This window comes from Protomyctophum bolini (genome assembly GCF_963924005.1).
Source record: "Protomyctophum bolini genome assembly, chromosome: 17".
NCBI lineage: Eukaryota > Metazoa > Chordata > Actinopteri > Myctophiformes > Myctophidae > Protomyctophum > Protomyctophum bolini.
Window position 1 is genome coordinate 36566168 of NC_137878.1, and position 10677 is coordinate 36576844.

Sequence of the window (10677 nt, forward strand, 5' to 3'; positions counted from 1 at the left end):
AGACTAGTATGTGACCAGCCAGCCAAGCCAAGCCACAACAAAACACTGTGCTTTCTTTCATTCTCTGTTTTCTCATGGTCTCATCTTCTAGTCACTCATTCAGAGCCGCTCTTCCAGAGTGACCATCTATACTATGTGCCGACTGCCAAGGCCCTTCAGGCTGGACACTGAACAGAACTAATGTATTTTTTTTAATGTTGTTTTGACTTCTGTTGTTTATAAATGTGCTATACAAATATAGGTGACTTGGCTTGACTTGACTGCACTGTTGCCAAGATTGTGACACCAATGTTGATATGCACTCATTCTTAGTGACTTTATTATGAACGACTAAAATAAAACGACAGTGGCAATCCTACTGTTCCTGTCATTCAAGGCACTTGCCATGTCCTCTGATAACAGTGACCCGCTAGTGATTACTGTATATACCTGCATGCTCCGGAAAATTATTTTGTAAAAAATAACACCTGTGGGAAATTATTCTTCTGGAGTAACCTACCTAACTTCCGCTCTGATTGGCCAAGCTTTGCATAACGTTTGTAGTAGCTATTTGGCTGTTGTTGGTTACAGTATGTAACCAATCTATGTTTTATAATTGTCTAAAAAGACATAACGGGGCCTATGTAAACCACTGCGGCTACCACACTTGTGACACTGCAATTGTCGATTTGCTCACTTTGTGTAAGACGAAAATCTACACTAATACCTGAATATAGGAGGGGCTATAGTGCCCCTCAACAATAAACAATACAGCTGTTTCTCTCCATATCTAAGAAGAGACCTTGAACTCCTGTTCTGTGAAAGAACTCTTGTTATACGTATCTCTGTTCGAAAAGGAGTGTCTGTCTCCAGATCATTTAGTTCAGCATAGTGAACTAAATGTACTCTAAGTGCAAGTATTTGCACTGCGCAAAACTATTTATCTACACTTGTTTTGATAACACTCGTAGTTAATCATAAATTGATCTGCACTCCTTTGCTGAATTTGTATTTTTAGCATATACAGTGAAATGTGGTATCTGCATTTGATAATAATTAACAAACAATTTGTATAGCACCTTTCGTGACATGAAATGCAGCATAGAAAGCATAAAACAACATTAAAATAATAGCAAAAGGGAATATGCAGGCAAAACAGTGAGGACATGAAAACGACATGAAAACGAATTTAAAATCAACTAAAAGCAAGAGTGAAGAAAGAAAGAGTTGAGCTGTGCTTTAAAGCTATCTACAGAGGCTGCCTGTCTTAGGTGTAATGAGAGTTTATAGTCTGGGGATATTAATACAATCTGGGAATACATTTCTTACCAAGAATTTTCTTCACCAGGTGTCTACTAACACATCCCACATTGGTTTCTATTCAGCCACCCTAGGGGAACTTTTGACAGCTGCTGAAAGTTGGGGCACCATCAACAACTAAAATGTTCTAAATTTCATTATACTTTAAGTAGCATGTGAGGGGGTTTCATGAGTCTGAATCCATTCCAAGCATTAGTTTTGCACGAAAAACACTTGACAGCAGCTGTCAAAAATTCCCCTAGGGTGGCTGAATAGAATCCAATGTGGGATATGTTGTAGACACCTTTACAAACACATTGGTGAAGAAAGTTCTTGGTAAGAAATGTATTCACCAGATTTGACATTATTCTGACAATATTCTCTGACTATTAGTCCAAGCTGTCCGACCGTATATATTCTAACTTCTTCAACTTCAACAAACTTTATTTTTCCTTTCTGAAACTTATTTTGTGCAGTGGTTAAAGAGGAAAAGACAATAAATACACAGTTAGTTACTGACGGGAAATGCACGATTTCATAGTAAATGCGACCTGCAGTCGCAATAAAATGGATTATTGAATTAAATGCATTGATTTGTTGATGCTACAACTATACACATTGATACTACAACTCTCAGATTACTCATTGAGATTAACACTTCGGATTCTCTGACAAAGCTGACTTTACTCACCTGACACTCACTATAATTACAGACAGATATAGGCCCCGTACACACTATTAAAACGAAATTGCTCTCTCTGTTCCGGGGGGAGAGGGGGGGCAGAGCAGCTCACAATTCATTTTTCCCCCCAGTCAGCCAGCCAGCCAGCCAGCCAGCCAGCCAACAAGCAAGCAACAGGAAACTAGCTAGACACAGGTGAACTCAAAAGACAACAAAGGGTATAGGCTGGGGGCAAGCATGAACACAGCTGACTATAGGCTTAATCACAGGGTGGAGAGTTCAGATCGTTTTACACCACTCTGGGAGCAATCTGGGAACCCATTTGGTAAAAAAAAACAAACAAGAAGGACTCTGTCATAATTGCCAGCTGCAGCAAGCTCTCGTTTATGAAGGTCACGGCTTCATGTTGTAGCGTTCAGAGTATGGGTTCTATGGGTACGTCTCCCATTGGGTTAGAGGTAGCCAATCATGAAAAAGTGTGCACTACGGTCACTTACGTGTAAATGTTGTCCAGCCGCTTTGAGTCCAGCAGCTGGCAAAAAGGGTTCTCTTGCTCAATGCTGACAAACTGATAACAGTCAGTGACTGCATGACACACCCCTCATAGCCAATACGTCTTTATTAGTTTATGTTGGCAATAAACCGTATACACATTTGACTAATTGTGTGTACATACACAGCTTCGTGTATGGAGGAGGAAATCATTTGAATTATACAACTTCCTATTATCAGTCTACTTTCTGTGGTTATAGCTGGTGATCCGCTCAAACAAAAATACTCATAACTGGCTCAAAGTTTGACGGATTTACAAATGGTTTGGTATATTACAAACGTTATCAACGTGGATATGGTTCTGGATTATAATAACGTGACAACGTCATATAACAGCATATAAGTATGCTGACGTCTCTGACGTTTATAACAAACCAACATCGGTTGAAAATTGACAATGTTTATGAGTGAGCAAGCTGGACTGCAGCAATATGGCCGCCACATAGCGACTCCATTGGCCAGCAGTGTGGTTGAGCCATCCATCTAGCCTTATATATACTGTATCTACGCATTCATTAGTCCGACGTACCAATAGTATGCATGCGGTTAGGGTTAGCAAAAAGGCGTGCGACCCTGGACGTCCTCTTCTTATATGTGAAAAGATGTGGAAAGCAAATAAGGACTTTGCTCTGCTCCAGTTCACTGAACTGCAGTGGTGTCCTTGTTGCCCTGTTGACTCTCCTCTCCTGTGAACAATTTTTAGAGTGTCCACCCCAACTCTTTCACTCCAACTTCGGGTGAAAGAGCTATGTTTAAAAAGTCACAAACATATGTAGCATTTTCTTATACCGCAACACTATGAATTAGGCTTCCATGCACAACAAGACCTTCATGCAACTGGTCACACTATAGTTAAGAATCGGTTGATACTCCGTTGAAAACACACCAATAAAGTTTTATATCACACGTATTAACGGATTAATAACTCCCGTGTGCGATAGTTTGGTGACCTTTGATTTTTAGGCGATAACAGTAATGTTTTGGTTGGGTTGGATGACCTTGTTTTGAGTCAATGAGTACCACGGTATATGGCATGGCTGCTTAAAAAACAATTAACAACAAGGCTACCATCCATGTCCAAAAAGGACAGTAACCTAATTATTAACAAAGATAAAGTCAGCAATGAGGTAAACATACAATCAAGATGCTCCATTTTCATTTTTTTAATTGGTTAGTTATTAAAGCTGGCACATAGCCTATATACTGTAGTTACCTCGTTCAAAGTATCGCATGGCTTTCAGTTGAGCCTGAAACGTCATACAAAATGGTCTAATCTGCACAACGCATTGTGCATAGTGATGCGGCGTGAGTCTTTAGATCTGCTATTTTCACTGCACAACAACCGGTGTGTGTGTAGGTGGACGTGTATGGAACACAATCCATATAGGCTGTACGCTGCATGAAGTGCCAGCAAAATGCACGACTATTATGCAGAAAATGCAAAAGAAGAGACCCCTCTGTTTTAACCCCGGAAACGGTAGCCCTCCGTTTCCAGTTTCACTCGGAGGGTTGATCTGTCAATTTAAACAGTTATATATACGACCCGCGATCTGGGATTAAAGTTTTATAAAGCGCCTAATATCGTCTTTACCTCAATCTGAGTCACCCGAGATTTCCCAGGTTCGGCACAGGAGTGTGCAAGCAATAAACACGGGAAATCCCGGGTTTGGCATACATTGTGATTTATCAAGTCAACCTGTTCCAAACAGTTACTTTTCAAAATTCAAGAATAGCAGATGTGGTTTTGATGCTTTAGTGATCTTGAAATAGGGAGATCCCAACAATATAGGCCTATAGGCAACGGTTATAGGTCTGTCCATCATCACATTTTCAGCCACGAGGTCAACGTTCTTGACTGACTTTGTGACTTTGGTAGTGGATGTTATACATACTTCTGTGTTTATTTAATTACCCCCTCCATGAATCCCTCAACTGTCCACATCTGATACTACTCGGGGAAAACCACAGCGGGCTATGGTGTATGGAACGCCGCGTCCTGTGGTTTTTGGTATGTGACGAGTCTGACGACAGGAGGAGTTATTAAAGTAAAACATTAGTTAGTAAAACATAAAGCTCCTCCAGTCCCACACCTTTCCTTTCCCCCGTCTCAGATGCCATCCTCATGTGCTCCCCGCACCACAGCCCCAAGACCATTCCTGTAGAATCTCTCCATTGCTAAGCCCCATTAACTTATATACTCCTGGCCGGGACTCGGGTCCCCATGTGGCCCCTCCTCTCCCAGAAACAGCTGCGTCTCCATGTTTATATACAGTATAAACCCCCTCCCCTTTTCTTTTTACTCTCAGCGTACCGGCTCGTTTTCGTGTGCGAGTGGGACCAGTGAAAACACGGTTCCCACCTGTGACGCAGCAGGCTGTGTTATCCCAGTCACCCCTCCTCTGCACAGAGAGTTAGAGGGGAGAGGGGGCACTTTTGGACAAAAATAGCAGATCTACAAGCTCACAATGCCTCGCGCTGCGACGCGTTGAGAGCTTGTAGATCAGCTATTTTCGGGGCGCAGCCCAGCACTCTTTAGCTAGTGGAGAAGCGGTGTACGACATTGGATTTCTGAACAAATTTGTTCAACGCAAAATACTGTGTTCAAGTTCAGTAGACTTCGGGGAAAAAAAGCAATTCTCCTGAATGCTGCCAGGCATGGAAAGGAGTGGCATTTGCATTTCTTTCACCATGTAATACATGCTGCATGCATGGTCTGGAAAGGACAGATGTTTTACAGACGGTTAAAAGGGGTCTCCGAGATAGAAATGCCATTAAATGGGGGTCCGTAGAATATTGCATGTCAAACTGAGGGTCCTCAGTCCATTACAATGGTTGAGAATCACTGCTAGAGCTGTAAGAATCTTCTCTTATGGGGGTCCCTTGCATGCCTTTTTAAATGGGGGTCCGGTCCGGAAAACCTAAACATTTCACACCTGCAGGAGAAGCTCGGTGACATTCCCCAAATACTTGTTGGAACAGTAGGTTGTTTTTAGGTGGTTAATTAAAAACCATCCACAGACACTGCAGCTCTCAGAGACCTGAGGAAGGGCATTCCAGAGTCAGGGGCTCGACCGGCTTGAAAGGCTCTGTCACCTTCTGTGATTAACCTGAGCAAAAACAGCTGACAATAAACAGCACCTATCAGGTTGAAACGCGTGTGTTGCTCTGTCCGTGGAAAGGACATTTATCGCATGTTGCTTTCTCAGTGTGAGACTTGAGACTGTTGTTAAATCTACGGTGTTCTGCTTTTGCAGTGCTTTTTTGCCAGGTGCTCGAAAAGTGGAGAATTAGCAATTGTAGTCCATGCAGGCCGTGGACATGCCAAACCTCAGATGTTTTCCTCCAGAGATGTAACAACCACAGGCCAATTAGCGGCTGCTGCACTTCAGTAATGGGTTTGACCTTATCTGCTGAGATGACCTATTGCTGGAACGGCCTGCGCTGGCAGGTCAGCGTGATTCTGTCTCCAGCCCACAACCGTGCTGTTTTGGGAAAGCATGTTGTGTTAAGATTCATAGTTTTAGTCAGTCTTTTTAGTTGTCATATTTTAGTTGTCTGAAATGTTTTAGTTTTTGTAGTCGACTAAAATGTCATGAGATTTTACTCGGCTAAATCTACAGTTGATTTTGTAGACTAAAATGTATTTTGGCGGACCTCGATGGCGTCGTAATGATACATTTTACACTTGGTTTCAGGCTGAAAATAGCCGATCTATACAAGCTCATAACATGTTGCAGCAGCACACTGGAGGAGAGATTGCACACACAATACAAGTTAAAGGGGAATTTAACTAGAACCGAGTCTTATTTGATAAGTAATGCAATTAGAAAACCGGCCAGAATCAGTTTAGTCTGCTCACTCTGCTGCGCTGCCTACTAATGCAATTCAATTTAGGTGTTTTTCATTGCAGGGCTGGACGTTATTTGATCATAGTGTCAAGAAGACATGATGGGTGATGTGCAGCGGTTCAATAGTATCATCAGTGTTTAAATGGAACGGGTCCATTTGGTTCCATTTGTACGCTCTCAGAGTTACAGACACAAGCGTCCATTTGGTTCCTAATAGTTAGGATGATGGATTGTTAGTAATTATCTATCTTTTATTCTTTTGGCTGGGGACCCCCTGGAACTCCCTCCCCCAAGGGCCCCTAGGCGTCCCCGGACCACACTTCTGTGCGGTGGACCCTAGCTGTGGTGATATACAGTAGAAGGGTCTGTGCGGTGGACCCTAGCTGTGGTGATATACAGTATAGAAGGGTCTGTGCGGTGGACCCTAGCTGTGGTGATATACAGTAGAAGGGTCTGTTCGGTGGACCCTAGCTGTGGTGATAAACAGTAGAAGGGTCTGTGCGGTGGACCCTAGCTGTGGTGATATACAGCAGAAGGGTCTGTGCGGTGGACCCACAGCAGAAGGGTCTGTGCGGTGGACCCTAGCTGTGGTGATATACAGCAGAAGGGTCTGTGCGGTGGACCCTAGCTGTGGTGATATACAATAGAAGGGTCTGTGCGGTGGACCCTAGCTGTGGTGATATAAAGTAGAAGGGTCTGTGCGGTGGACCCTAGCTGTGGTGATATACAGTATAGAAGGGTCTGTGCGGTGGACCCTAGCTGTGGTGATATACAGTATAGAAGGGTCTGTGCGGTGGACCCTAGCTGTGGTGATAAACAGTAGAAGGGTCTGTGCGGTGGACCCTAGCTGTGGTGATATACAGCAGAAGGGTCTGTTCGGTGGACCCTAGCTGTGGTGATATACAGTATAGAAGGGTCTGTGCGGTGGACCCTAGCTGTGGTGATATACAGCAGAAGGGTCTGTTCGGTGGACCCTAGCTGTGGTGATATACAGTATAGAAGGGTCTGTTCGGTGGACCCTAGCTGTGGTGATATACAGTATAGAAGGGTCTGTGCGGTGGACCCTAGCTGTGGTGATATACAGTATAGAAGGGTCTGTGCGGTGGACCCTAGCTGTGGTGATATACAGTATAGAAGGGTCTGTGCGGTGGACCCTAGCTGTGGTGATATACAGCAGAAGGGTCTGTGCGGTGGACCCTAGCTGTGGTGATATAAAGCAGAAGGGTCTGTGCGGTGGACCCTGATGTGAACATCGGCCCTCTGAGAGGATTAGACAGACCACACGCAGCTGAAGTCCACTCGCTCATTGTTTACCTATACTGTATGTCTTCTGCTATATAAGGGAAGGCTTATGCAATGCTCTCTCTGTCTCTCGCAAACTCTGTCTCTCTCAAACTGTCTCTCTCTTTCTCTTTCACACTCCATCTCAATTCAATTCCAATTCCAATTAAATGGCCATGAGAAACCATATGTTTACATTAAGAAAAGTGCAATTAAAAATAAATTTGAAAGAGCATACATTGCAACTATACTCTCTCTCTCTCTCTCTCTCTCACTCACTCACTCACTCACTCACTCACTCACTCACTCCCTCCCTCCATGGCATGCTGTGAATTCATACAACTGTCGAATCCCTTGTTATGAAACCGTGTGCAGATGAGAGCTCCTCTGGGAGCGTATAAGGTTCAATAATGTATCAGGTGCCCACTGGCATGTCTTGTGCTGTCGATCCATTTAACTCTGAGAGCATACAAACAAATGTAACCAAATGTAAGGGTCCATTTGGTTGGTTTGTAAGCATGCATGCTCTCGTGACAAATGTGCATGGTAATTGGGTAGATTTGCTGATTACGCTCATTCCAGATCAGCATCCTTGGGTCATGAGCTACGTAGTATGACCCACTAAATACCATTTAAAATACCAACATTTTCCGCTAATGTTCCCCTCAGAATAGGGATGCTATGTAGGGTTCAAGAGGTTAAAAATAACAAACTAAAAAAAGTTCCTATCACACAAATATTTGGTGGTCCCCCTCTACTAGTAACTCCGAGGACCTCTTTTCCCCCAACACCAAATCTTTTCGCCGAAAATAGCTTGCAGATTACAGTTCTATTTTCGAATGTTTGCTTATGACAACATTCCCAGAATAGGGACACTGGGGCCTGTAGGGGTTCATTTGGGTAGCTGGCCTCATGTCTGGTTAACTTGGAACAGAATTAATGTCACCCTTAGAATTGCTATCAGTCTAATTTTTGCCCACATCACAGTCTTACAATAAATCAAATCACATTCATGCATTCTTTGAACAAAGAGGTCTAGAACAGAAGCCATTATTATGCCCACTTCCAAGAGAATGTGTCAGCTGATATGTAATGTGGTTACGTGATGCCATGTGATTTCATTCATTCATATTACAATCATTAAGATTGTTGAACCAGCAATATTATTGTGTTCTTTGTTTAACCACTTAAGGCTTAAGTGCTAATAAAATAAAAACAATATTGCGAATATTGTCTCATAACCCTATTTTAAGCTTTGGCTATTTGAACATAGCAGATCGAGCTTGTTGTGGATCTGCTACTGTTGAAGCTTTGCCGCTTTTGTGTGATGCTGTGGTATGATCAAGTATATAGGGCAGTATAAATTTACGAACAAAATGTTATGTCTGTGAGGAGTGTCGACCTTTGAACCCAATCACTGACAACCCAAACAAACATTGTCCTTAAGGTATTACTGTTTGATGAAGGCTTGTCATAAATCCGCTACATTAACCAGACTGTCTGGTGACTCAGTAACTCACTACTTACAGCAACATGAAATAAAAAAAAGGCCGCAATCTTATCACGGTCGTATATACGGCTCCTTATTGAAGAGAAATCAATTTCAAATAGACTTCGGTCTCAAAGGGAGCTGTACGGAAACGGCCCCGGAGCCGGGAATAGCCTACTATTGGTGGGATTAAACCGCTTTTCGTGTTAGCATCATGTTGTGCTTTAGCTATTGAAAAATAGCAGATCTACAAGCTCATAGCGCGCCACCGAGTGGCGCGCTACGAGCTTGTAGGTCTGCTATTTTTGAAAAATCGAAGAACGACTGACATTTTTTAGAATCTGATCTCAGGTCAGAATGGGTTAATCAGACCAGTGTGTGTCCAGTGGAAACCTCGTATGAATCTGATCTCAGGTCAGAATGGGTTAAATAGGCATTATGTATAACTGTATTTCTTCTATTGAGACATTTAGATTGTGTCAAAGCCATAGGCTTGTATTTTGACCTGATTGACGAGATGCAATTTATCCAATATGGCTCAGTGGTAACAATTGTGAGCTCATAGATCTCCTATTTTAGCCTTTATTTATTTATTTTTGCATATAATGCCACGCCCATATTATGATGCCATATTCAAAGTGGTTAATTGTAAGATCCCAAAGGCCTTGGAGTGTCATGCGATACCATATTTTATAGAAGTAATTAACAGCTAATTTACAGCCCAATAAAAAGGCCTATAATGAAAGTTATTCATGTAGCTCATCATGGCACTAACCTCGAGGCACAGGTCTCCACCAGGATAGGAGCGTTTTTTGAGTGGTGTAACCACTCCAAGGAACAGCAATGTCCGTCCTAACCTATGTGACTATGGGCAAAGGTGGCGCTGTTGTGCAGGAACCGAGAGAGTGAGATAGTGTTGCACTGTTGCCTGCATGTAATTACAGAGAGAGAGAGAGAGAGAGAGAGAGAGAGAGAGAGACACAAGGGGAGAGGGGAGTATACTTGCACCACTCAGTTCACAGGGGTGTGAATCTTTTTTTTACTCTGAACCCATAATTGCTCCCGATGTGCAGGTTGGTGCCTTGCATGGTTTCCCCGGCATCGGTGTGTGAATGGGGGTGAATGTGATTTTGCATAAACTCTGTAAAGCGCCTTGGATAAAGTTGCTATTTAAATGTTTAATGGCTATAGGACTGACTGTGTGCACTACCAATTTGCGTGATGTTTGGACAAAATCTGTAGGTGTACTATCAAAAACAAAATTGCATTTGCAAAAAATCTGCCTCCTGGTGGCGCGATTAGCTGTCCACAGACGGACACACGGACTGATATCTAACTGATCTATCCAGCAGGACCTTAACCCATTCTGACCGGGCACCCATTTTGGTGTTGGCATCATGTTATGCTTTAGCTATTGAAAAATAGCAGATCTACAAGCTCATATCGCGCCACCGAGTGGCGCGATACGAGCTTGTAGGTCTGCTATTTTTGAAAAATTCGAAGAACGACTGACATTTTTAGAATCTGATCTCAGGTCAGAATGGGTT